The sequence below is a fragment of the Oncorhynchus gorbuscha genome, linkage group LG03 (genome assembly GCF_021184085.1).
Source record: "Oncorhynchus gorbuscha isolate QuinsamMale2020 ecotype Even-year linkage group LG03, OgorEven_v1.0, whole genome shotgun sequence".
NCBI classification, from domain to species: Eukaryota; Metazoa; Chordata; class Actinopteri; order Salmoniformes; family Salmonidae; genus Oncorhynchus; species Oncorhynchus gorbuscha.
In genome coordinates this window covers 42022864-42037270 of record NC_060175.1, presented here as the reverse complement: position 1 = coordinate 42037270, position 14407 = coordinate 42022864, and the positions used below count along the sequence as shown (strand labels likewise).

General features: G+C 41.3%; 1 protein-coding gene across 11 annotated transcripts in view; it reads right to left on the bottom strand.

The window, feature by feature from the left end:
• Positions 1-14407, bottom strand: part of LOC124031388 (eukaryotic translation initiation factor 4 gamma 3-like) — an 82844-nt gene that overhangs the window by 67420 nt on the left and 1017 nt on the right. The window lies entirely within an intron of this gene.

Genomic DNA, 14407 nt, shown 5'->3' with positions numbered 1-14407 from the left:
GCTTTGTTATTATGGGGTAGTGTGTGTAGATTAACAAGGAAGAACAAAATAATAATAATACATTTTAGAATAAGGCTGTAACTTAAACAAAATGTGGAAAAATTCAAGGGGTTTGAATACTTTCCGAATTACATGTAAAACACTGATCTGTGAAGGGCACCTATCACAGCTCAGTAGACACAGGCACTGCACCCTGATGCTAACACAGACAAATTAAAAAAAACTACCTTCTGAGCCAATCTGTTCCTTGGCCTCCATGCCAGGACAGCCCTGTATCTAAATTCTAAACATAACCCCGAAGTCCATCTCAAGTACCGTAATTTCCAGACTATAAGCCGCTACTTTATTCCCACACTTTGAACCTTGCGGTTTATACAATGACGCGGCTAATTTATGGATTTTTCCCGCTTTCACAAGATTCATGCCGCCAAAAAACTGAGCACAGTCACATAATGTGACGTAAATCGAGCGAGCTCAAACTTCCCATCATTCTGATTACGGTAACAATTTTGTCACCCTCATCATGGCAAAGACACGGAGAAATGCATATGATGCAGCTTTCAAGTTGAAGGCGATCGATCTGGCTGTTGAAAAAGGAAATAGAGCTGCTGCATGGGAGCTTGGCCTTAATGAGTCGATTATAAGACTTTGTAAACAGTAGCGTGAGGAACTGACTCAGTGCAAAAAGACAACAATCCTTTCAGAGGGAAGAAAAGCAGATGGCCCAAAGTATTTGCAGCCACTCGACATCAGTGTAAATCGTGCATTTAAAGGTGGCGCTCCGTCTTCAGTGGGAGGCTTGGATGACAAGTTGGGAGAAATCCTTCACTAAAACGGGCCGCATGCGAAGAGCAACTTATGGTCAAGTCTGCCAGTGGGTCCTGACAGCGTGGAGCATTGTCAAAAAAATCCACTATCATCAATGGGTTTCGAAAGGCTGGACTGCTGCGTGTTGAAGCTCAGCGGGGTATTTGCCTCCGGATGAAAGTGACGAGAGCGACAATGAAAACGATCCAACATCGGATGAAGCAATTCTGAGGCTATTCAACTCCGACACCGAAGGAGATGACTTCAGTGGTTTCAGTGTACAGGAGGAGGAAGATAGTGACCAATGACTTTCTTGGTAGGCTACTGTTTTAATTTTTGTTACAAGCCGTGTTTCGTTAAAGCCTATTTATTTTTGTTACAAGCCGTGTTTCGTTTAAAGGCTGTGTAAAGTTAATTTGGTTCAATGTACCGGTAGACACCTGCGGCTTATAGACATGTGTGGCTTACTTATGTACAAAATACATATTTTTTAATAATTCAGTGGGTGCGGTTTATATTCAGGTGCGCTTAATAGTCCAGCAATTACGGTACATGTTTCCAGGCTCTGAAATAGATCACCACGTTCCGCAACAGTTAGTTCATTATCAATCACTCTGGGGCCACTGCAAGCCCCTCACACCTGTACACTGACCTGCCCCAATTTAGAGACAGCAAAAGAGGAAAAGCAGCTGGTGTCCCTGCATCATCATTAGCTTAATGTAAAGCCACTTACATGCTGAGTGTGTATGTTTAAAAATAAATATATATTTCACCTTTATTTAACCAGGTAGGCAAGTTGAGAACAAGTTCTCATTTACAATTGCGACCTGGCCAAGATAAAGCAAATCAGTTTGACACATACAACAACACAGAGTTACACATGGAGTAAAACAAACATACTGGAGGTCGACCGATTAATCGGAATGGCCGATTAATTAGGGCCGATTTGAAGTTTTCATAACAAATCGGAAATGAGTACTTTTGGGCGTCATTTATTTTATACCTTTATTTAACTAGGCAAGTCAGTTAAGAACACATTCTTATTTTCAATGATGGCCTAGGAACGGTGGGTTAACTGCCTTGTTCAGGGTCAGAACGACAGATTTCACCTTGTCAGCTCGGGGGATCCAATCTTGGCACATTACATCTAACTAGTCCAACGCTCTAACCACCTGCCTCTCATTGCACTCCACGAGGAAACTGCCTGTTACGCAAATGCAGTAGAAGCCAAGGTAAGTTGCTAGCTAGCATTAAACAATCAATCATAATCACTAGTTATAACTACACATGGTTGATGATATTGATGATATTACTCGTTTATCTAGCGTGCCCTGCGTTGAATATAATCGATGCAACGCTGGGGGATGATTTATGAAAAAACTACAATCGTTGGACGACTGTACCTAACCAAAAACACCAATGCCCTTCTTAAAATCAATACACTGATGCATATATTTTTTAAAACTGCATATTTAGCTAAAAGAAAGGTTAGCAGGCAATATCAACCAGGTGAAATTGTGTCACCTCTCTTGCGTTCATTGCACGCAGAGTCAGGGTATAATGCAACAGTTTGGGCAGCCTGGCTCATTGCGAACTAATTTGCCAGAATTTTACGTAATTATGACATAACATTGAAGGTTGTGCAATGTAACAAGAATATTTAGACTTAGGGATGCCACCCATGAGATAAAATACCAAACGGTTCCGTATTTCACTGAAATAATAAACGTTTTGTTTTCGAAATGATCGTTTCTGGATTCGACAATATTAATGACCAAAGGCTCGTATTTCTGTGTGTTATTATGTTAGAAGGCCGTCATTGAAAATAAGAATTTGTTCTTAACTGACTTGCCTAGTAAAATAAAGGTCAAATAAAATAATAATAATAATAAGTCTATGATTTGATAGAGCAGTCTGAGCGATGGTAGGCAGCAGCATTCCTTTAAACAGCACCTTTGTGCATTTTGCCAGCAGCTCTTTGCGAGCACAGCGCTGTTTATGACTTCAAGCCTATCAGCCTAATGGCTGGTGTAACCGATGTGAAATGGCTAGCTAGTTAGCTGGAAGTGCGCTAATAGCGTTTCAAACTGAGACTTGGAGTAGTTATTCCAAGGGCCGCAGCTTTTGTGGAGCGATGGGTAAACGCTGCTTCGAGTGTGGCTGTTGTCGATGTGTTCCTGGTTCAAGCCCAGATAGGGGCGAGGAGAGGGACGGAAGCTATACTGTTACACTGGCAATACTATAGTGCCTATAAGAACATCCAATAATCAAAGGTATATGAAATACAAATGGTATAGAGAAATAGTTCTATAAATACTATATTAACTACAACCTAAAAACCTCTTACCCTGGAATATTGAATTCTCATGTTAAAAGGAACCACCTACTTTCATATGTTCTCATGTTCTGAGCAAGGAACTTAAACATTATCTTTTTTACATGGCACATATTGCACTTTTACTTTCTTCTCCAACACTTTGTTTTTGCATTATTTAAACCAAATTGAACATATTTCCTTATTATTTGAGCCTAAATGGATTTTTATTGATGTAATATATTAAGTTAAAATAAGTGTTCATTCAGTATTGTTGTAATTGTCATTATTACAAATTGTAAAAAAATTGTCCGATTAATCAGTATGGTCTTTTTAGGGACTCCAATAATTGTTATCGGCGTTGAAAAATCACAAATCGGTCGACCTCTGAAACATACAGTCAATAATACAGTAGAAAAATAAGTCTATATACAATGTGAGCAAATGAGGTGAGATAGGAGGTAAAGGCAGAAAAAAAGGCCATGGTGGCAAAGTAAATACAATATAGCAATTAAAACACTGGAATGGTAGATTTGCATTGGAAGAATGTGCAAGGTAGAGATAGAAATAATGGGGTACAAAGGAGCAAAAAAACAGTAGAGGGAGAGGTAGATGTTTGGGCTAAATTATAGATGGGCTATGTACAGGTGCAGTAATCTGTGAGCTGCTCTGATAGCTGGTGCTTAAAGCTAGTGAGGGAGATAAGTGTTTCCAGTTTCAGAGATTTTTGTAGTTCGTTCCAGTCATTGGCAGCAGAGAACTGGAAGGAGAGGCGGCCAAAGGAAGAAATGGTTTTGGCGGTGACCAGAGCGGGTGCTACAGGTGGGTGCTGCTATGGTGACCAGCGAGCTGAGATAAGGGTGACTTTACCTAGCAGGGTCTTGTAGATGACCTGGAGCCAGTGGGTTTGAGGACGAGTATGAACCGAGGGCCAGCCAACGAGAGCGTACAGGTCGCAGTGGTGGGTACTATATGGGGCTTTGGTGACAAAACTGATGGCATTGTGATACCCTACTCAACAAATTGTTGCAGTCTATTGGAGGCTATTTTGTAAATGACATCGCCGAAGTCTAGGATCGGTAGGATAGTCAGTTTTACAAGGGTATGTTTGGCAGCATGACTGAAGGATGTTTTGTTGCAAAATAGGAAGCCAATTCTAGATTTAACTTTGGATTGGAGATGTTTGATGTGAGTCTGGAAGGAGAGTTTACAGTCTAACCAGACACCTAAGTATTTGTAGTTGTCCACATACTCTAAGACAGAACCGTCCAGAGTAGTGATGTTGCATGGGCGGGCAGGTGCAGGCAGCGATCGGTTGAAGAGCACACATTTAGTTTTACTTGTATTTAAGAGCAATTGGAGGCCACGGAAGGAGAGTTGTATGGCATTGAAACTTGTCTGGAGGGTTGTTAACAAAGTGTCCAAAGAAGGGCCAGAAGTATACAGAATGGTGTCGTCTGCGTAGAGGTGGATCAGAGACTCACCAGCAGCAAGAGCGACATCATTGATGTATACAGAGAAGAAAGTCGGTCCAAGAATTGAGCCCTGTGGCACCCCCATAGAGACTGCCAGAGGCCCGGACAGCAGGCCCTCCGATTTGACACACTGAACTATATCAGAGAAGTAGTTGGTGAACCAGGTGAGGCAATCATTTGAGAAACCAAGGCTATCAAGTCTCCCGATGAGGATGTGGTGATTGACAGAGTCGATAGCCTTGGCCAGGTCAATGAATACGGCTGCACAGTATTGTTTGTTATCGATGGCGGTTAAGATATTGTTCTGACCTTGAGCGTGGCTGAGGTGCACCCATGACCAGCTCTGAAACCAGACTGCATAGCGGAGAAGGTATGGTGAGATTCGAAATGGTCGGTAATCTGTTTGTCGAGTTGGCTTTCAAAGACCTTAGAAAGGCAGGGTAGGATAGATATAGGTCTGTAGAAGTTTGGGTCAAGAGTTTTCCTCCCCTTTGAAGAGGGGGATGACTGCAGCTGCTTTCCAATATTTGGGAATCTCAGACGACACGAAAGAAGTTGAACAGGCTAGTAATAGGGGTGGCAACAATTTTGGCAGATAATTTTAGAAAGAAAGGGTCCAGATTGTCTAGCCCGGCTGATTTGTAGGGGTCCGGATTTTGCAGCTCTTTCAGAACATCAGCTGACTGAATTTGGGAGAAGGAGAAATGGGGAAGGCTTGGGCGAGTTGCTGTGGGGGGTGTAGTGCTGTTGATCGGGGTAGGGGTAGCCAGGTGGAAAGCATGGCCAGCCGTAGAAAAATGCCTATTGAAATTCTCAATTATTGTGGATTTATCAGTGGTGACAGTGTCTTCTATCCTTAGTGCAGTGGGCAGCTGGCAGGAGGTGTATTTATTCTCCATGGACTTTACAGTGTCCCAGAACTTTTTTGAGTTTGCCTTGGCTTTTCTAACTGCCTGTGTATATTGGTTTCTAGCTTCCCTGAAAAGTTGCATATCACGGGGGCATGTGAGAAAGAGACAGAGATACTGATAGAACAAGAGAAAGTGAGAAGGAGTAGTTCAGAGTTAGAAAGTCAAATATGATTTTCTGCTGTCTTGACTTCTCCACAAAACAAATGACAAACTAAAAAAAGTGTTGCTGTAAGAACCCAAATTCCAGACAAAATGTTGGCAGAAATCTCTATCCCCAGTCAAGTCAATGATTTGTCCGTTCCATTCCTATGCATTTAATCCTATCCGATAGGAGAATCCAGATATCTTTTGAAAACTATTTAACAAAAAAATTCCACCCAACTACCTCCGAGACACCCTCTCGGAGAGTGGCAGGATCTGCCATTATCAACAGTGACCCTGGAGCAATTATGGTTTGTGCCTTACTTCAAGTCTTCTCTACCCGTCTATTAGCACAGTGACTAACCCTGAGGCTCCCTCCCAGTCTGCCCATTAGTTGTAGCAGCCTGGAGCTATAGCCTACCTGAGGCTGAGTGCAGCTGGTTCAGAGCGGAGTCACAGGATGTGACTGGAGCCCAGATGGTGCAGACACAAAACCACCCCTTCACTTTACTCCACTCTGCTGCCCCACCAGACCAGGCTCTCAGAGCACTGAATAAACACAGGGTTTAAGATGCAGCCTGCTGTGGCCTGGGACTGCTCTCTCACTACAGTTGGCCTACAACTGACATTGCTTATTCAGACCCCTTTAGCAGATCTTGGAGCAAGATTCTTGAGAAAATGTACAGTTGCCTATAAATTTAATAAAACATCTCATATCTTTAGTAATAGCCATCAAAGAGTACCATAGGCTTTTAAATCAGTGCGAGGACCCTATCCCTCCATAACATACAGAAGTTGAAGATGCCTGAAAGCACTGCAAAATTATTCTTGAGGCTAAATGTTGGGGTTCAAATGACTGCACTATGGCATACCTATAAACTAATAGCCAGAATATAATCTAACATTCACAGTGCAAAATAGCACTAGGTCTCTCGTCTGTAAATTAAAAAATATTTATGTACAAGAATCAGCTTGAAAACCTAGAAAAGGGGGTTGAAGACTGAGACACTCCCAGCCTGCAAGGCATAGGCTAGACCTGAGCCATCTGAATGCTAGCTCATAACTACTCAGCAGTTTATTTTATCTACAACAGCGAGTGGGCTTATGAGAACATTTCAACATGAATACATGACGCACCTGTCCCAAACTCTAACGGCTGATATATGGCCCTACGTGACTTTTATGCTTTATTTGAATCCCTATTAGCATTTGCAGAAGCTACTCCATGAGATGTTGTTTAAAACCTGTTAGGGCTCATGCGAATTTTCGAAGCTTTTTGTTAAAAATCATGCAACATTTCAGCGCCCTGCTACTCATGCCAGGAATATAGTATATGCATATGATTAGTATGTGTGGATAGAAAACACTCAGAAGTTTATAAAACTGGTTAAATCATAGCTGTGACTATAACAGAACGTGTTTCATTGAAAAGTGCAGGAAAATCTGATCACTGAAAATGGGAAAATATATCCATGCGCCACTTCAACCAATTGTTAAACGTGAACCACATTAAATGGGGCCGAGGTTGCAATACCTACAGCTTCCACACGATGTCAACAGTCTTGTCATTTGTCTCGGATTTGTTTCTTGGTCAAACCTACACAAGGCAGGGCTTTTCCTCCGGTCTCTGACCGGATGTTTTGGTTGAGGAAAATTTGGACACGATATCAGGACGTGGAGCTATTGAATATACATCGCCCCGTGATCATTTTGATAGATTATTAACGTTTACTAATACCTAAAGTTGCATTACAAAAGTATTTAGAAGTGTTTTGTTAAAGTTTATCGTAGACTTTATTAATTTTAAAAAATGACGTTGCGTTATCAAACTCAGTTTTTTCCTTGATTACACAGTCTTCATAGATCGATATCTAGGCTATATATGGACTGATTTAATTGAAAAAAAGACCCAAAAGTGATGTTTATGGGACATCTAGGAGTGCCAAGAAAGAAGCTTGTCAAAGGTATGAATGTTTTACATTTTATTTCTGCGTTTTGGGTAGCGCCGGCTACCGCAAAATCTGTCGTGTTAGGTGACGTTGCAGTATTTTGGGGGTACATGCTATCAGATAATAGCTTCTCATGCTTTCGCCGAAAAGCATTTTACAAATCTGACTCGGTGGATAGATTCACAACGAGTGTAGCTTTAATTCACTACCTCGAATGTGTATTTTAAATGAAAGTTTGAGTTTTATCAAAAACTATACGTGGCGCACTTGAAATTTCCGCTGATTTGATCCCCACAGCGGGAGCTAGTTCCTAACAAGTTAATCTGTTTTTTAAAAGGTAATTTTGCTGTTTGCTTGAGTAATTGGAGATGGGAGTTACACACAATCATGGCTCTGTATAATAATGTGCGCTGCCGTGAATTTGTTTTGGACTTGGGGACTGTGAAGAGACCCCTGGTGACATGTCTTGTGGGGTATGTATGGGTGTCTGAGCTGAATGTTATTTGATTAGGCAGACAATCTGGAATTTTCATCACAGTAATATTTCTCATAAAAACACCCAACCAGGAAAAAAATGGTATGCATGTTGTTGATGTTGGTTCCAGGGGCTGGAATCAAGATTATTTTCCCATTGTTTTGGTCTGAATAGAATCATATTCTTTGGGGTTCTGTTCCATTGTTCCGATCAGCAAAATAAAGTTTTGAATCGGTTCTAACAAATTAAGTTCCTTTGTCCTTTTTAAACCTCTGAATTATTATTTAGCACAACAATAAATTACTTCACCAATGGATTGTACAGCTTGCTTTGGAGGGGGCAAAGCAATGTACATGCATTGGACAGACAAGTGCAGTGCATTGTAGTGTAGGGTGCGGCTGAAATTTTGCAGGTGAGGAGAGGGCTGGACATGATGTTATGACGTTATCTGAACTAGGCCCACAGAATTATACCTATGGAGGAGTGGCTTCTATGAAGGAACTTTGAATGTTTTTGAACTTCAGAGATTTGGCTGAACTAATGTTGGACCAGTGCTAGCCCTTGATCATGATTCTAAGTTCCATTACATTACACATAATGCAGCTAGCGAACAAGCTTGAGTGTGCAGAGCGGCAAGAGAATTAAAAATAAAAACACATCTTACATTTTTATAGTTAATAAATCCAACATGAAACGTGATAGCTATAGTATCCTGTATCCTTAACTAGCATTGAAAAAGTGAATCCATTCTTCTCTAATAAAAAAAATCTCAGAAATCTAATTTCTGAATCACGCCTGTAAGCGTCAGTAGCTACAGTAGACTGTGCATGCCTAGGAGGGAGGGGGAGGAAGCCTACACACACAGGCAAAGATTTTCTATGCAAAATTCCAGTTGAGGCTTAGGTCTGAGAATGTTTTTAACCAAATACAACGCTTAAAATGTTTGATGTACTGTATTTAATTAAGACCAGTTTATTATTAAATCACCCATTATGATACTGACTAACTCCTTATTTAGAATTTCAGTGAGTTCACTGGCTTTGAGTGTTGACGTACAGTGTGGACATAGTCATTCTAGCGTCGATTAAGACCAGTGGCAAACCAACATAGAGAAGAGTAACGGCCCAAGGCAACTGCCCTGAGGGACACTGCACATATTTAAGTGATAATGCCCTCGAAGCGGCGTTTGGAGGATATATTGGCACGGGTGTTGCTCGTCTCGGACCCTCAAACCATGCCAATATATCCTCCAAACACCAGCTTCGAGGGCATTATACTTTTATATAACGGGTTACCAGCATATTTCAATATTTTCATTTAACATTTTGATTTATTCACAATATTTCATCCTTCCACAAGATATAGACCCTACACAAATCTAGGGTTGCTACCCAAGCCAGCTGGTTGTTTGTTCTATTGGTTTGGTTGTGAGAGGCGCGACCCAGTCGTTCAGTCCTTTTGTTCCGTATCTATGGACGCGACCCAGCGGTTCATTCTAAATGTTCCATTGCCATACTGGCTGGCAACATTCTTATCCCTTGCTAGCTAGCTAGCCAACTACAACTAACTTAAGTCACTTCAAACAGTGCAGCCAGAATAACAGCAAAGTAGCTGCATTTGCATTTGTTTAAGCTGTTTTCTAGTGACATTTGGATACATCCATAACAATGAGATACTGAATTGCGATTTCACCTGGCGTAGAAAATGTGCTCTCTCGTCAGGACACGTGTTCAGAGGAGCTAGCCAATAACACAGCTAACACAATCACTTCAAACTGAAGCTGGAAACCTATTCCCCCTCAGGAGATTGAAAAGATTTGGCAATGGTCCTCAGATCCGCAAAACGTTCTACAGATGCACCATCGAGAACCTAACTGGTTGTATCACTGCCTGGCATGGCAACTGCTCGGCCTCCGACCACAAGGCACTACAGAGGGTAGTGCGAACGGCCCAGTACATCACCGTGGCCAAGCTTCCTGCCATCCAGGACCTCAATACCAAGCGGTGTCAGAGGAAGGCCCTAAAAATTGTCAGACTCCAGCCACCCTAGTCAGACTGTTCTCTCTGCTACTGCACGGCAAGCGGTACCGGAGCACCAAGTCTAGGTCCAAGAGGCTTCTAAACAGCTTCTACCCCCAAGCCATAAGCCTCCTGAACATCTAATCAAATGGCTACCCAGACTATTTGAATTTCCCACCCCCCCTCTTCACACTACTGCTACTCTCTGTTGTCACGTATGAATTGTCACTTTAATAACTCTACCTACATGTACATACTACCTCAACTAACCAGTGCCCCCGCACATTGTATCGGTACCCCCCTGTATATAGTCTTGCTATTGTTACTTTACTGCTACTCTTTAATTACTTGTTACTTTTCTCTTATACATATTTTTTTGAACTGCATTGTTGGTTAGTAAGAATTTCACTGTAAGGTCTACTGGTTGTATTCGGCACATGTGACTAATAAAATTTGAGTTGAAAGAAAGAAAACTAGTTGCACTTAGTTTTGTTTGACCCCTTTTCTATTGATAGTTCTTTGTATATATCCATAAAAATTACACTGATTCATGATTTTCGACTGGCTGAGAAAAGCTGCCTCCCTGTCTCATCCTGACACGTTAATTACTATGAGATATCTGGAGATCAAATTTGAATATTAAAACAATGTTGCAAATGTCGGAGAAACAAAGATTTATACAAATTTCCACTTTTGAAAACTAAATGTTTGTCTGAAAGAAATGTTAGACAATGTCTAAATGTTTTTTATAGTGGAGATCAAGTTCATGAAGTGGCTGGGCTGATGAGACAGTGGATTGCACAGTCAGATGGAACAGAGTAAATTTAACGTCATAGATTTAGCCGGTGGTAACTTGTGGAATAGACACCGGCTTGAATGCGGTTTTAACCAATCAGCATTCAGAATTAGACCCACCCGTCGAATAACTGAAGTTATAAACTCTGTGGTTTGAGCCCTAAATGCTGATTGGCTGATAGACGTGGTATATCAGACTGTATACAACAGGTATGACAAAAAATGTATCGTTACTGCTCTGATTACGTTTGTGACCAGTTTATAGTAGGAATAAGGCACCTCAGAGGTTTGTGATATATGGCCAATATATCACGGCTCAGGACTATGTCCAGGCACTCAGCGTTGTGTCGTACTTAAGAACAGCCCTTAGCAGTGGTATGTTGGTCATATACTGCATACCCTGGGGCCTTATTGTTTAATTAGAGAAGCTTCCATTGAAGAACACTCTCGGCGTTATATTGGATAAATAACTCCAACCATGTGATGGCAGGTGATGTAAAGCCATAGAAAGTGAGTTTCTTCAATAACAACTTACGATCAATAACATCAAAGGCTGCACTGAACAATAACCTCACTGTTCCATGCTGTTTCTAATTAGTGGAACACACCCATAATGTCCCATTCATTCACTTTAACAAGTTAATTTGCTCCTGATAAAAAAAAAAAAATGAGCATGACAAAATAATGCTAGAAAAGTAAAGTGAAAGACAAGAATTAAGTGATGATGGTAGAAAGAAAAAAATAAAGAGTGAGTGAGGCCTTTAGTTCCCGGCCCAGCCAGGGCTGCTGTAGTAGGGTGGCAGGGTAGCCTAGAGGTTAGAGCATTGGACTAGTAACCGAAAGGTTGCAAGTTCGAATCCCCGAGCTGACAAGGTTCTGCCCCTGAACAGGCAGTTAACCCACTGTTCCTAGGCCGTCATTGAAAATAAGAATTTGTTCTTAACTGACTTGCCTAGTAAAATAAAGGTAAATTAATAGGGCACTATAAAAGTTGGTTTTACTTTTTGCCGGAATCTGTTTTTACCCCAAATTCTGTTTACTTGGTTTCCGTTCACCTAGGTATTTTCTCTCAAAAATCACTCTATTTTAATAGAAAAACAACTAAATTCAATGTTCAAAGTCCACAACAACACTTCAACCACTTCATGTCTGGGAAAAAAGCTAAGACATTTTGATTTTGGGCACCAGCCAGAGACCATTGTTAGGTTAGCAATGTTTCTATAGAGCTCATATGACTGCAGAGTTTGCAAAACAAATTGATATCATTCTACCAGGTAGGCATAGGCTACTTTGTAGATAACAATTAATTGAGAAAGCCTTTCCATCTCAACCAGAAGATGGTCATCATTACCATCATCGCTAAAGTGTACACATACATACCACACACACTCCTGCTCCGTTTCAGAAAGTTGCAGGAAAATACGAATCACTGATGCATTTTGTTAATGTCTTATGTTTAACTTCGACAAATTAATGCATTTTCTTCATTATTGTATATTGTTGAATTATGTCTGAATGTCTAGATTCTGTGATTGAGTCCACACCGCAGATTTTATAGGGCACTACTGTAGGCTGACCTGGGTCTTTGTTGTCAGACGGTGGGAAGCACCGCCTTGGCCTCTCGTGCTGAATGCTAAGCAGCACTGCCATTGTCTGGGGAGTGCAGCAGTAGCCGCATGCACCGGGTTTCTCTCTTGCAAACAGGAGTAGCAACTAGCCCCGCCTACCCACCATCTCAGCCTACACACACACACACACACACCACACACACACACACACACACACACACATACACACACACACAAATCACCTTCCACACACACACACACACACACACACACACACACACACACACACACACACACACAAATCCCTTCCATTGGGAGCATAGGGCAGACAGAGAATAACATGTTCCCACACTCTTGACCTCAGGGAGGCAGAGGGGCAGACACCAGGAGGGTCAGTGCGTTTAATGACATTGTTTTTCTATAGACAGAGAGGAATCGGCATAGTTTGATGCATCTTATCTGTCACCTCGCAGTTGTAGCCTAAACCTTTCTTTGCTCAACCTATAACAATACTGCCTAAGTGGTGGTTACATGGCATAATTAAGTTATGAAACCTGTTAGGTATCCAGTTCACAAACAAATATAGTATAAAAAAATAGAAATGAAAGCTGCAAGAGGCCTGAAGAATCTTCCATTATCAGACTGTGGAACAGTCCCACCTGAGCACCCTGGGGCATGAAGGAGACAGTTGACCAAGATGAAAGACTAATGAATATGAATCTAGACAACAAGCAATGCAGAGATCACTGAGACAGAGCACCATTGAACAGAGCTTGTAAGTCCAACATCCTACAATGTGAATGAAGTGGTGTAGATACACTAATTAAAACCCTTGGAACACCCTGGATACCACAGAAACCATGGACTGAAGAACACCATCACCGTTATAGGCAGAAGCAGGAAGCTAATTCAACCCAATCCTCAAACCACCTCCACCGAGCTGTAAATAAAACAGGAGGTGACAGTACGACTTCACAGAATAGCATGAATAACAACCACAAAACAGCAGCATGTGCACTCTACTCTGTACACAATACTTCCATTATGACTGGACATTAGATTAAAACGTCTTATGATTTCAATCATAAAAAGCCACTAGGATAGATGCTAACTTTAAAAAATGACCATTAGCAAGTACCCATCTCAAATAGATTAGGACTCAAAGTTGATATTCACAAAGTCTGTGAAAATCAAGTAAGGAATTGTTTTTAGGAGGTCATATTTGGAAGAATAATTCCACTGGGATCAAAAGTGTTGACAGGGACCAAGGGTTTCTGAAGTGAGGGAAATGCACTTGATCCATTTTTTTTTTTTTTTACAAAAATGATATTTCAATCATGCCACATTATGTTGAAGCTACACAAACTGGACAGAAAGGTAGCTGTCAAAAGAATCCAAAAGCCACGAGTCTCAGTACGCAGTGACTTGAAATAGCTAGCTGGGCTTACTGAATATAATTCATACAATCATGAAATATGTACAATTAAACATATCCCTTCCTACAAATAAAATAGATATAAAGCAAACTGGATCAGACTCATTACACTAGTACCATCGTGCTACAGTAACGTAGCATACATTGCTACCAACAACCATATGCCTGGCGACACTCCCCTGTCAAGATGGGCATACCGGTGTTGCACCGGCTGTCATCTATTACCCGGTGCAACTACCTCCTACATAGATAAATAACAACCGGTGTTAGTATCCCTCTATGGAAACCGGGGAGGGGATCCTAGGCCCATGTAACTTACTACTAGCTAACATTCACTCATACTTGCTAGCAAGAATAACTAATGTTACAGTTTTAGGGTGATGGCTACATTTGGTTAGCTGGTCCACCCAAAACATTCATCTCTCACAAAGACTACCCCCAATACTATAGTTAGCCAATAAGCTAGCGGATTAGTTAGCCGCTGCTACGTGTTTTCAGTTGCAAATGAACCTACCTCTC